General features: G+C 44.7%; 1 protein-coding gene across 1 annotated transcript in view; it reads left to right on the top strand.

Moving 5' to 3' along the window:
- Positions 1-14,045, top strand: part of Hs3st4 (heparan sulfate-glucosamine 3-sulfotransferase 4) — a 342,103-nt gene that overhangs the window by 8,768 nt on the left and 319,290 nt on the right. The window lies entirely within an intron of this gene.

The following is a 14,045-nucleotide window of genomic DNA, read 5'->3' on the forward strand; positions in this document are numbered from 1 at the left end:
GGTGTGTTAACATCACTGTTATTTACGTCATTCAGGAATTAATAGATAATTCAGTTAGAAAAAGAAGAAAAAAAAAGGAGGTAGAATCACCACTATTTGAAGGTGGCAATGCCACCATTTTTGGAAAACCTGAGATCCAATCTCTCCATGAATTGAATTCATTAAGGTGATTGATAAGGAAATGCCTGGGATTTTGTATTTGCCCATGCCAACCATTTTGAAAATAGAATAGGAGAAAAAAAATTATTTTTACAGAACCAAAGAAAGAAACAAAATGAGTAGGAAGAAATTTAGCAACAAAATTATAAGGGACGTGGAACTACAAAGTTTTAATACTATCCTTAGAGGCACCAAAGAAGAAAGGATTAAATGGGAAGGCGGAGACCTTCTCCAGGACAGAATTTCTTTCTTTTCTTTTCTTTTCACTGACCCTCCACTTCCTCATTTTTATTTGCTTACTTCTTTGCTGCCTAAATTGAGGTTCAGGTGTATTTTTGAGAGTGATGGGAAAAATGAATACAACCAAAGTATTGTAGTCCACAAGTCGAATTTCCTTACCTTCTGCATCTTATTTGATGGAGGGAAGGATGGTAAGACAATTATCAACAGTGTTCTGCGGTAGGGGTGGACAGGCTAACCTGTCCAAGGTGCTGATTCACAGTTGAACTGGTGTGAGTTCCTATAAGCAGATGTGCGCATGTTGATCCAAAGTAAAACTCAGGTCAGGGACAAATGGCTGTTATTTTAGGATGGACAGGAGTGAAGGCTTGGCTCTGAAGACCAGCCACTGATGTAGATCAGCGGTGGGGGACACATGCTGCACTCCCATGCACCAGGTTCTGCCAGATTTGTACAGTCTCTGCAAGACCCTTGCAAGGCAGGGATGATTGCTTTGCAGATGAGAAAACCGAGGCTCTGGGAGATGAAGCACCTTGCTCAGAGTGTGGTGAGTGCCCTTAGAGCTCTTTCCCACGGGCAGTGTCTTCCACCATCGAGGGAGTAAATAGCACACGTTAGCATTTTCTTGATCTGACCTCTCTGGGTGCAATTGGACTGGCTACCCACAGGGCAGGCTCACTCAGGGTCTGGCCCTAACAACACGCTGGAACTAGCTCGCATGCTGTTCAGGGAGGATGCCAATCTATTCCAAGCACCTGTTTCTTCCTTTTGGGATCCTCTGTCTCCTGATCCCCGAACTGCTGGTGTCTCCTTGCCTGCAGATAATGGCTCAAATTTTAGCTATTCAGAAAGACCCTTCCTGGGAGAATAGAGGAAAGGGACCAGGGAAAGGGAGAATACTGGAGAATGACGTTGGCCACATTATATTGCCATATTGTTCGCATGTGTGAATATGTAACAGCAAGTCCCACCATCAGGTCCAACTGTAATGCACCAATAAAAAAATAATCCCCTTCCTGCTGACCTAATTTCAAGATCTGAAACTTTCTCTGCTTGTTCATTCTCTTCTGACCAAAGATTGCTCTCCAAAGTCATCCAGTGACTTATCTCCTCCACACCTGGAGGCAAAATGCAAGAAAGCAAAGATCTTATCCCTTTTGGCCCTTGCCAGTGCCCAAAACAGTGCCTGGCACACAGTAGGCACTTAATACATGTTGATTTATTAATCACCAATTATGATTGAGTGAGTTAGAGAGTGAAAAGAAGGGCCATCCGCATGCAGCGCTCCAGGCTTCTAAGAACAGAAAACATACACACATCTTGCAAACTTTAGCTAAGAATTCTCTAAGCGCTTTTGCATATTAATTTTGCAAGATTATTTCAGGTGCAAATAAGAGAAACCCATTCAATCAAACCATGGTAGACAGTGCCCAAGATACACATTACCCCATTGACTCCTCTCCTTCCCGGTATGAAGTAGAGACTCTTATCCCAGGTTTACAGATAGTTAGAGAACAAGACTTCTGGAGGGCAAGTGACATTCCCAAGGTCACACAGCAGGTTGTGTCTTTCTCCAGTGACACATGGGTTTTGGTTTCTGGCTTCTTTTGTAGCAGCTTTAGGAGAAGAACATGAATTGTTCTTGATAGATCATCATGCTCCAAGGTTGTTGGGACTGTGTTTTGTCTAAATGCATTCTCAAAAGTACATCATTGCCGTTTAATAATGAGGCAGTGACATAGAGGCACCACTATGGATTTGTGTGACCTTCTTTAACATGGGTCCACCTTTTCCTGTGCCTATGAATTAAAATTTCATGGCTAGAGCTTCGGGAGTCTCTGGAGCTCAGGAAATATTCGAGTCAAACCCCTATCACACACACTTTTCTGTCATAGGGCAATTGAACTACTTGGAGCCATGTGACATCTGGAAAAAAGAAGCCCAACCTTAGCTGGGCACAGCGGCGCATGCCTGTAATCCCAGCAGCTTGAGAGGCTGAGGCAGGGCTATTGCAAGTTCAAAGCCAGCCTTAGCAACTTAGTGAGATCCTGTCTTTAAAAACAAATATAAAAAAGGTCTGGGATGTGGCTCAGTAGTTAAGAATCCCTGGTACCAAAACCAAAAATACTCCTGCAATCAGAAGTAAAGGATTTGAGTCTGAGTTCTGCATCTACCTTGATTTGCATGCATAGACCAGTATTTAGCCTTTGAGCCTTTGTTGTCTCATCTCTAAAATGGGAATAACCACCTCTCCTCACTCCGCAGTGGTTTTGCACAAGGGAATGATGATTCTATGCTGGGAGTTACCGTGTCTCAATACGTCAGTTGTTATTAATCCATGCACGTTTTCACGAATTCCTCCAGATAATTGGTTTTCTGGGATGCTGCACTCCAGGGAGTACCTGAAATACAGGACGAGCACTCTTATCATAAAGTTAGATTAAGAGGTTTAATTTACAGAAACTATTATACAGCACGGATATCAAATGTTCTTAGGGCAGACTGCATAAAGTTCTAGAGAATTCTTGGACAACTTCAATCTGCATAACTCTTTCTCCCAAATCATAGCCATCAGTGTGTCTTTCTTTTATACTGAAACAATGTAAAAATTAATGGGGCACAGCTTGCTTCCTAGGATTTCCCTGCAGTGGAGGAGCTTTGGAAGTGTCCGGAAGACTCTCTCACCTTCTCTCCATTGGCCCATCTTCTCTTTCTCCTGCATGTCCTGGTGGTATTTCCATGGTTGGTGCATTAATTTCCCGGCTTCCTGTTGCCCAACTTGCTTTCTGTCCCTCTGTGATAGGCAGAAGAATAATCCCTGAAGTGTCTACATCCTCATCCCTGGGACCTGTGAATATGTCGGATTATGTGCTGAAGGGGAATTAGATTGCAGATGGAATTGAAGTTGTTAAATGCTAAATGGTTGACTTTAAAATAAAAGGTTGTCCTAGATTATACAGTTGAACCCAACATAACCACAAAGAACCTTCGAAATGAAATAGGAGGTGGAGAGAGAACCAAACGAATGGCAGCCTGAGAAGGACTCCATTGACTTGCTGGATTTGAACATAGAAGAAGAAGGGGCCATGAACCAAGGAATGTGGGGAATTCCTAGAAACTAAAGAAAAAGCAAGGTGATGTATTCCTGCCTTGTGCCCCCAGAAGGAATTCAAGCCTCATTTTTATCTACTGAGACCCATTTTAGGCTTCTAGGATCCACAACTGTATGATGATAACATTTATATGAAGCCACTAAACCTGTAGTCTTTTGTTATAGCAGCTACGGGAAACTAATACTCTCTAGTAGATGTAGTAGCTGTCTCTAGTAGTCACCATCTTGATTCTTTTCTTTTCTTTTTTTTTTTTTTCCTGTTTTCTGGAAAGTATCACTTCCAAGGCTTCTAGGTGTCTTTCCAAACAGTGGAGCATTGTGTGAACATCTTCTATTTGCAGATGGAAATGGTCCCAGTGACTCACATAACATGGAAGTTTATTTCTCTCCTACATAATGGAGAGTGGTGTTCAAAGTATGTAGCAATCAATCTTGCTTGGCCACCTGCCAAGCGGAGGCACCACACGCTGGAAACAGAGGTTAGGTGTATGGTGTGTATGTTTGCATCCCAGCCCTGCAAGCTCAAGCCAGCCAATACAGACTGAGGCTGCAGCTTTGCTCCATGAGATCATTCCAACCCCAAGCTTCTTGCTCCACTGCCCCTGAGATGGCTTGTTAGAAATGCAGGATCTCAGATTCATCCCAAACTTTCTGCAGCAGAATTTGCATTTTAGGGAGATACACAGGTACTTATTATGCACAGAGCATGAGAAACACTGCCTTAGAGTGAGACTTTTCAACCTTAGTCCTATTGACATTTTGAATGGGCCAGAAAAGTCTCTGTGGTGAGGAACTGCCCTGCATATGGTAGGGTATTTACTGGCCTCTCTGGCCTCGACTTAGTATCTGCTAGTAGCACCTCCCTTCAATTTTTATAGAAAAAAATGGCTCCGGACATTGCCTCTTGACTCCTGGAGGGCCAGCATTGGCGCTGGTTGAGAACTCTTACCTTGTAGAGTTTTTCTCTTCTGCATAATCAGAGCTGGGAGTCAGCTTCCTTTACAGTCCAGGGCTGAAGTCCCGGAAGCAGTTTCCTCTTGGGCAAGGGAGGCAGAAGTTAGGCCTAGAGCTTCCACTCACACTCTGTGGGTGAGACACAGTTGCTCAGACACTCCTGCCTGCAGAGGGGTCGGGGAAGGTGCTGGGTGGTTCTCCACCTAAGAAGGAGGGAAGAATGGGCCTGGGGACAGCTGGCTGTCTCTGCCACAGGAGCTAACACACGAATATGGTCATAGTACATTTCTTTTTATTCTCTTCCATCAAGAAGTATATCCAGTGGAAGGAGGAAATCAATTGAGCATAAATAAATTGAAATAAATAAGTATTTTTTTTTCCAAATGGAACACAGAACTATTTCAGGAGATCACAGGAAATTTTAGAAGCACACGTAAAATGTATCTGATTTGCCAATACTATATTTTGATATTAATAGTTTGATGTTTTCTCAACTCCAGTCATGAGTATTAATCTTGTAGTTTTTATTTTCCATGAAGGTATACACATCCACCTGCTGCATATTATATTATTATTATTATTTTCTCTTTTGGATTTTTGCCTTCTCTGTGCCAGTAGCTTTTTATTGATTATATAAAAACTCAAAAAATTCTGTAGATTTGCCTATACTGATGTTTTAATGAAAAATGGTAATTTAAAAAATATTTTAAAGACTATATAATTACCATGCATGTGTTTGATAAGGTGTATGTGTTTGTATATGTGTTTAAGTGTGCACATATGTGTGTGTATTAACGTGCATGTGTAGATATCCAGATACATCTATATATTTAATTGGTAAATCTGTCTACTATTTGGCATCTTCTCCTACCTGGGTACCATCCCATCCCGTGTCCAGGCTACTGTGATAGACTGGCATTCCTCTCTGCTGTCTGCTATTCACATAGCAACCAGAGAGTGATCTTTTGAGAACCCACAGCAGAGCGCATCACTTTCTTGACTTTAACTTTCTAGAAGTTCTAGAAAATTATTCTAAAAAAAAAAAAAAAAAAAATTCTAAGTCCCATTCATACTCTGTAAGGCCCTATGGGATCTAACCCGTCTCAACCTCTGCAATTACATTCATTTGCCCTCTTCTCTGCTTGAGCTGCACCAGCCTCCTGATTATATCTGAGAAACTAAACGTGGCCCTGTCTTGAGATATTTGAATTTGCTCCTCCCTCTACCTGGGACCTTTTTCTTTCCCCAATAGATAATTGCTTGGCTTCCATCTTCCCTTCACTTGCATCTGCTCCACCTTTTCTTGTACTACCTGGTCTCACCTTGTGCACTGCTAGTGATAGGAGCACCATTCACTGGGAAATATTGGTAAACACTGCTTTGCCATTGTGATACACGCCCACATTCCATAGTTACTCCAGTCCCACCCCAGTTTATGGTGCATCAATTTCCTGGTTCTTAGTTCCCCCATTCTGGAGAGAGGGTCTGGTCTTGATCTGATGCCACAAAATGACCTTAATGTTGCCCCGGTCAATTTACAAGTCTTCTGAGTTCTCCGCTATCCCTGCTATTTCAGTACACTGCCACCAGGTGGTGGTCGTGGGACACAGGTCGTGTCCAAAGCCAGACATTGCCTGAAATCCGGGGGTGGGGTGTGGGTGGGGTGTGGGCCGTGAGTGGTTCCTTAGTCCTTCCAGGAAGCTGGGATTAACTCTGGGTATTCTGTCCCCAAATCATGAAATGAGCGACATTCTCAAAGGTTCACTTTCAGGAAACAGTAAATATCCAAACAGATCCATAGAGCCCTGTTTAAAGCAAACTTAAATACAGTGGGAATCTTGTTTATGTCTACTCCCCTCTGAGCCAATTTCTTTATTTGTGTCAGATACAGAAAGCATGTTGCCAGGTAGCATTTTTATTCCATTTTAGTACTAAAGGAACATGGACAAACAATCAGCATATGATACCATAAATATATGTTAAGGTACTTGATACAGAAAACACCCTAACCAGCACACCCCATGACCTTGCCCAGAACCACTCATTTCCTCACGGATCCCACAGCAGTGAGTTGACTGTGCACTTGCTGCTTCTCATTCACTTATGCGTCGTGGGATTGCGCTCCTGGGTTTTCTTGGGATGATACCTATCCCTTTCCAGTTTTTCCCATCTCTCACCCAACAGGAGGAGGAGGAACCTGGCCCCACATATAGGAGCACCTTCCAAGAAAGTCATTCCCACAGTTCAGCACATAGGTTCAGCTTCAGAGTCTTTTTGGCGAGGATGCTTTTGGTTATAACACGTAGAAACCCCTGGCAGAATCTGAATCAAGCATGGAAACCAAAAGGGAATTTCAAGGCTCATGTTTATATGAGAAGTCCCAGGTGCGGGCGGTGGGGGTGGGGTGGGGTGGATTGGGACTTTTTAAAAATTTTTTAAATTTGACTTCAATAGAACTTCATGGCACCAGATTTCGGCTTTTGGGTTCTCCTGCTGAGGGTTCGGCTGGCATTCTCAACACTTCTCCCCGGTGGCTGTAATGCCTGGTGCCATACTGCTTCTCTTTTTCCCCAGGTGCACTTGGAGGAGGCCGCCATCTTTGCCCCAGAAGCCTTTGCGGCTGAGGCCTCCTGTTAGCTGATTGGTTCTCAGGGGTCGTGCGTGTTATCTGATTGGCTCGCAGGGGTCGTGCCCCGCTGTCCGTCAACTGTCCCTGTTGCCGGGGATACGGGAGGCTGAGGCACCGCCTATCTGGAGCCTAGGCGGGAGTTAGTTTTTTTCTGGAGGCACAGAGGATGGGATGTGGTGCATTTTCCCCGAGCAAAACCAGGATATGGTTATCAACGAAAAGAAATGGATGCTGATGCCAAAACAACAGATGTCTATTTCGAAACTTCTGCTTACATGCGATCTTGAAACTGAAAGGCGACCAAGGAGTAAATCAGACCCTCAATTCCACGGCTCTCATGTGGACAGAGAGCCTGGGTCCCCTTCTGGGTCTTTTTTTTTTTTTTTTAACCAATGTGGGCACAGACAGAGCAGCTCCCAAATCTCTCTCTTTCTTCTAGCTCACCGCTTGAAGATCTTGCATCTCTCCTTTCACCCTGAAAGGAAGAAAGGAAGGAAGAGAGAGAGAGAGAGGGAAGAAGGCCCAGAACACAGACCTGCCCAGTCTCTGTACCTAAGATGTTAAATCCTGGGAAAAACCAAAACCTAAGTAACTTGCCCCTCAGAAATCACTAATTATTTATCGAGAATATTTTCTATTTCTATCACTTCCTTAGCAACCCTTAGCAGCTGCCTGGGAAAATTGAAAGGGATTGTATATCTTACCAGAGAATTCTTCAAATAGCAAGTAAAAACCGTTTCATCACATTTAGTTTTCCTGCCCGGATTCACTTCAAGTAGAGAGGGAGAAATGATTTGGCATTTGATCAGTCTTAATATAACAACTAGATAGCCCGGAATTTCTAGAACAGCCTTGATTCTTTGCCATTTTATTCTTTTCACTTAAGGTAAGGCCTACAATATAAAATTAAATGTCAATTTTTTTTTTTTTTTAATGCTTTGGTGAGACGTTTTAATGAAAGCAAATTCCTAGTTTTTTTTTTGGCGGGGGGAGTGGTGTGGGGGTTTGTCTTATCTTGTCAAATCAAGTGGCTTAAGGTTTTCCGGTTCCTTGTGTGTCGGGGGGATTGTCATTAACATGCAAGAATGTTTTCTTCCTCAGATTGTGTGTGTGTGTGTGTGTGTGTGTGTGTACATTTTTCAGTGTTTCCAGGGATTTCTAAAGGTTTTTCAGTAGGGCTTTCTTGGGAAGCGTGTAGACCTTGGTCTTCTCAAGTCCTGGGGCCCTGTATTAGGTCCAGGCCAGCCTCGTATATGATCCTTCAGCTTCCTGATGGCTCCTGGGCTTCTGCCTCCGTTCTTCCCTCTGGCGTTTTGACCATGATGACTTTTGTCTCAGCGTTCTTGCCATAGCCCTGACTGTGGCGTTACAGCGTGGGTCTGTCCTCCTTTCCCCCAGGATGGAGGAACTAGGGATAGCCACAGAAATACTTCCCCCTGGTCATCTGGTGTCTGCTAGGCCCACATACTAGAATGCTTGTCTTCAGAAAGAGGTTTCCCTTCCCAATTTCTTGTGATTTTATTAAGAGTCTGCAGAAAAAGTTCCATTTTATTTCAGAGCAAGGCAAAATTTTGAAACAAATTAGAAAGGAAGTTTAACTTCTCTGATTTCTATTTTCCAGCAAACTGTGCTTTTACATATACATTTTTTTTATTTTCTTTGACACCAGGCATTGAACCCAGGGGTGCTTTCCCACTGAGCCACATCCCTAGCCCTTTTTAAAATATTTTCTTTAGAGACAGGGCCTCACTAAGTTGCTTAGGGCCTTGCTAAGTTGCTGAGGCTGGTTTTGAACTTGCCATCCTCCTGCCTCAGCCTCCTGAGCCACTGGGATTACAGGCGTGCACCTCCGCACCTGGCTCATAGAATCATGCATTTCTTAATAATGACAGTTAACTTCTGAGGAGTGCTTATGGGATGGACAGAAAACCCTGGGACATTCCTTCTTTATCTTAGTCGACCTTCCCAGCAACCCTTGTTGAGTTAGGGTATTGTATTTCTGAGAAAACTGAGGCATGAGGAGGTAAGAATGGTACCCTAAGACACACCCGCAGATGACTGGTCCTGCAACCCAGATTTGAAGATAGGCATTCAGGGTGCATTAGCTGAGGCTGCTTGCTTCTCCCAGAGAGAAGGCGCTAGAATGTTCTTCCATCCACAGATCCTATTTGAAAGTAGGACCATTTATTTTTTTCAGAGTCTACCTATCTGCAGAGAGACCTGCGGTTCTGCAGAAACCACTTCCACAGCCAACTGCAACCTGTCTCTCTCTTGAGAGAGTAGTTTCCGGTACTGCATTTCTGGGCCATTTGGGACACAGGCCTGCATCCTCTCTGCTTGAGTGATTGTTGGCCATGTCCACCTGCTGTAGTTTGGTTTAAAGGTCTCGACGCTTCCAGTAACTTCAGAGGGAGAGAGAGAGAGAGGTATTGATTTTTCTGACCCTGTTGTGAGTTGCTCGTTTCCAAGACCCGGGGACTTGGCTTTCCTCTTCCCTTGTGGGATAACTGAGGGATGAGACTTGGCCCGGGCTGTACAGTCTGTAAAAAGAGAGTTGGGGGTGGGGAGGGAGAGGAGGGGAGGAATACATCTCTTCCACCCAGGCTCTTTTAAGTCAGTGTGAGGGATGGAAACAGCTCTTCCCTGTCACCCTGTGTGGGAGCACTCTGACCCTGCTTGGTGAACGATGGCTTGTTAGGGAAAGGCTGGTGGCAGCGTCACCCAGTGTTCTGCATGGTGACATGCTGACATAATGGCCCGGTTCTTATTCCGCAGTGAAGAGTATTTTGTAGTCCCTGAGATCCCCGTGGACAACTGCCCTTGGAAGAGTGTTTTCACACATTGGTATTTTGGCTAGAATTTTAGTGATACCGTCACTCCCCTGTCAACGAAGCTCTATGACGTGAGTATGCCACCGACTGAATAGGACAGAGGCCAAGCTCCGAAACCCGGCTTCTTCCCAGTCCTGACTTTATCTCTTGCCCTGCTTGATGGTGACACCTGCAGGGTTTCTTCCTGTCTGCTCCGGGGAGGTTGCGGCTCTTTTCCCCACTTCTCTACCTGCTGTTCCCCCTGGGCCTTCTCCTTCCTTGCACAGGTAGAAAAGCTGTAGTGCTGTTGACGGAGGGCTTGTTTTGCCCACCAAGAATTTCTCTATACATTACCTCCCCAAACAGAGGTCCTTGTGAGATCTCCATGAAAGGGAGACTATTCTTAATCTCTCCCATTACCCAGAAGGAATCCAGAGTAGAAGACAGTTAACTTGCCCAAGGTCAGCCTGCCCAGGGAGCAAGCCCCAGTCTGAATCTATGGAAGTCCCCCTGGGGAATTCTGCGCTTTCACAGAAGTCACGTGTGGCTCTTCCTGCCTGCCTTGCACTTAGTAGATGGCTGAGATTTGGTAGATCTTACTGAGGTTATTATCATTTAAATAACACACAACTAGTAAAGCCATGGTGGAGCATACCTGTCATCCCAGTGGCTCAGGAGGCTGAGGCAGGAGGATCGAGAGTTGAGTTCAAAGCTAGTCTCAGCCAAAGTGAGGCGATAAGCAACTCGTGAGATCCCGTCTCTAAATAAAATACAAAATAGGGCTGGGGATGTGGCTCAGTGGTTGAGCGCCCCTGAGTTCAATCTCTAGCCCTCACCCCCTCCCAATAAATAAATAAATAAATAAATAAATAAATAAATAAATAAAACACAGTGAAGACCATAGGAAATAAAAATCCCAACAGAGATATCTATTCCTAATAATTTGGTGTGTATTCTTCCATGAATTTTTAGTACGTATAAAATAGACATAAACAATTTCTTTCACAATTGCATATTTTTTAAAATAAATTTTTTTCCACCTAAACGTATAGCATGAACATCTTCCTGTGTCAAAATATACTTCTCTCAAATAGCTTTAACACTTTTATGATTATAAAAAAAAATAATGGATACATTTGTCGAGCCATCTCTTAACAAAGCTGGGAAAAATATATAAACAATGGACTATCATTTTGAGGAGAAAGAACCCTCAAACTTAGAGCCTGGCTGTAGACTACTTACAGACACAAATTGCAGGTAAAAAAAACAACAACAACAAAAAAAGAAATACCACAATACCACAAAATGACAACAACCAAAACCTAAAATGGCAAGCGTATTCGAAGGCACTGTGGATACATCTGAATAATATTGGGTTGGCAAAATCCTTTAAAATCAAGAGTAAAAAAAAAAAAAAAAAAAAAAAAAAGAAATAAACCCAGCCTCCATAAAGGGAAAGATTGATGGATTTGCACATGAAAAAATATACAATTCTTTTGTATGAGAAAAGAATCGCCCACAGAGTATGTTAGTTTGCAGGGATGTCCTAACAAAATACCACAAACCGAGTGGCTTAAACCATGGAAATGTCTCTCTCACGGTTCTGGATGCTGGAAGTCCAGGATCAGGGTGTCAGGAGGGTGGTTTCTCCTGAGGCCTCCCTTCTGGACTTTGAGATGGCCTCTTCTCCCCTTGCTTGTCTCTTTGTTCATGATCTTAATCTCTCTCTCTCTCTCCAAAACTGGAATGACTGCTTATGAGTTGACAGTAAGAAGTGGAGCGGTCACCTAGACTGCACCAGTGTGTCCTCTTCTCAAACTCAGGCTACGTGGGAAGCTCACGTGGCAGTGGCTACTGTGGGGTTGAGGCCCCTGACGGGAGCCCAGAGGCTGTCAGTGAACCACCCAGCCGGGGGAGTCTGAGCTCCTGTTAGGACACCTACCTGCCCGAGGCTCAAGATTCCCCTGCCCACCGGACGGAAGGATTTATTTGCTTCTTATGCACCTTTTCTTTAAGCTTCTTTCTTGCTAATCCTCCTTCTGGTTGACATATGCCTCCCTTGGTCATGTTCCTGTGTGACATTAAGTCTTGCCCAGGTGGTGAGTGGGGACCTCTGTACCTAATGTCCTCTTGTATGAGGATCCTGGTCAAGAGTGGATTAGGGCTCCTTTATCTGTCCTCATTTTAACCATATTACTTCTTTAAAACTCCTGTCTCCGAATGCAGCCATATTCTCAGGTACTGGGTTAGGACTTCAATAGGTGATTTTTTTGTGTGTGGGGGGAAGTGTGTGTACAGCTAACCCATAATATCCCCCGAAGCCGGGCGAGGAGTCTTGGAGGTCACATTTGCAGAGATGGATCTGAGGACTCCTTCCTTCTCCCTTGCCTTGCATGGGTGACCCTCCCGCCTCTGCTGTCCCCCTTCCTCCTGAGCTGCTAGGGCTAGGTGACATCTCTACTCACAAGCCATATGCGGTCGGTCTCCTGAGCTAGGTGACTGTTTCTAGGCCAGCTACCAGCCAGCCCTCACCTCTGGTTTAGAATGTCCTTGTGGGGACCCAGGAGGAGTTGTAGTCCACGTTCTATTCCTAGGGGCCCAATCTGAACAGCAGCAACAAGCCCCTTGTTGTGAAAATAGCACGAGCTCGTTGTAAAATGGGGAAAACCCACCCCAAAGCTTAACCGATGGATGCAATTAAGGAGGAACTCTTCTCTCTCCACGGCTCATAGCCTGCTTCCTGCACCGCTGACTTCGTTCCCCAGAGGGGGGCTGCTGCTCAGATCCTGCTGGGCCTCCTCCCCAGGGTGATTAACATGGCAGATTAAGACTTGGAGATCGATGGCGTAAGAGAGCACTGATGAGCCCTTCTGAATGGCTGAGACCACTGGTCAGCACCTTCATACGCCGTCTCCCCATCCCCACATCCAAGCTGGTGAGCAGAGTGCATCCTTCGAGGAACCTCGGAGAGGGTCCTGTTGTTACCCCATTGTACAGATGAAGACGTTCCAGATGAGACATGCTGTGTGTCTTGCCCACAGTCACAGAGCTGGGATATAACTGGAATCAGATGCATCAACTTCATTTTGAGGGGAGGCAGGTAGTGGGAATTGAACTCAGGGGCACTCGGCCAATGAGCCCCATCCCCAGCCCTATTTTGTATTTTATTTAGAGACAGGGTCTCCCTGAATTGCTTAGTGCCTGGCTTTTGCTGAGGCTGGCTTTGAACCCGCCATCCTCCTGCCTCAGCCTCCAGAGCCGCTGGGATAGACCCATGAACGTCAGAGCCTACATTTCTTTGCTTGTGTTGCTTTGGTGGTTTGTTCACTTGTTTGGTTTCCTGATCATTAGATTGTGAAATTTTGCCGCGATTCCCTATAGAGAGCGAGTTCATTATGTGATGAGGGCTATGTTATATTTTCCCAAAGGGATTTTGCAGGCTTGGACAGGACCCGTCTCTCCTGATGGCTACCTCTGTGGTGTCCATCTGTTGATTTTACAAACCAGGCTGCAGAGGGGGCCCTCCTGCCCTGGGTTGCATCTCTGTGCAGAAAACGGAAGGAATGTGTGCTTCTAAGTTTTTGATCCGTTTTGCAAAGTTCTCCGAGGGCAAGCTTATTTCTGAGTTCTTGGGAGAGACCTCCGTGTCATCCCCAAGTAATGATTTAGATTTGGGAGAACTCAGGTTTTTGCGCCCCAGGCACCTCCTGACCTCTGATAAAAGCTTTTAATAATAAGGATGGCGTCTCCATGTACAATTACCATGAGATGAAAGAACCTACGTGGCTGCAGTGTGGCCCTTGCTCTCGAATGCTCCTGTTAGTTTCTATTATCAAAATAATACTGCTCCTTTCACTTCTGCATGAAAGGGGAGAAAAGTAAATACTTCCCTTCTCCCTTTGAACTGCCGCAGAATCATTTTTCTATGACTTGAGAATTCACAGGGAGGCCAAAGATTCCTTTTTTTTTTTTTTTTAAGCTTTTCACAAGTGAATTTAAGCGGAGTGACAGGATGGCTGTAGTTCTGAAGCAAGAATAGATTCCTAAGGTGTGGCTTATGACAGATGGGGAAGCCCTCTGTGTGTCAGGTGTCGCAGAGCACAGCCTTTTTGCATCCTCTGCCCTGGAGAGGGGTTGTGCA

This window comes from Callospermophilus lateralis, chromosome 19 (assembly GCF_048772815.1).
Source record: "Callospermophilus lateralis isolate mCalLat2 chromosome 19, mCalLat2.hap1, whole genome shotgun sequence".
In the NCBI taxonomy this organism is placed as follows: Eukaryota; Metazoa; Chordata; class Mammalia; order Rodentia; family Sciuridae; genus Callospermophilus; species Callospermophilus lateralis.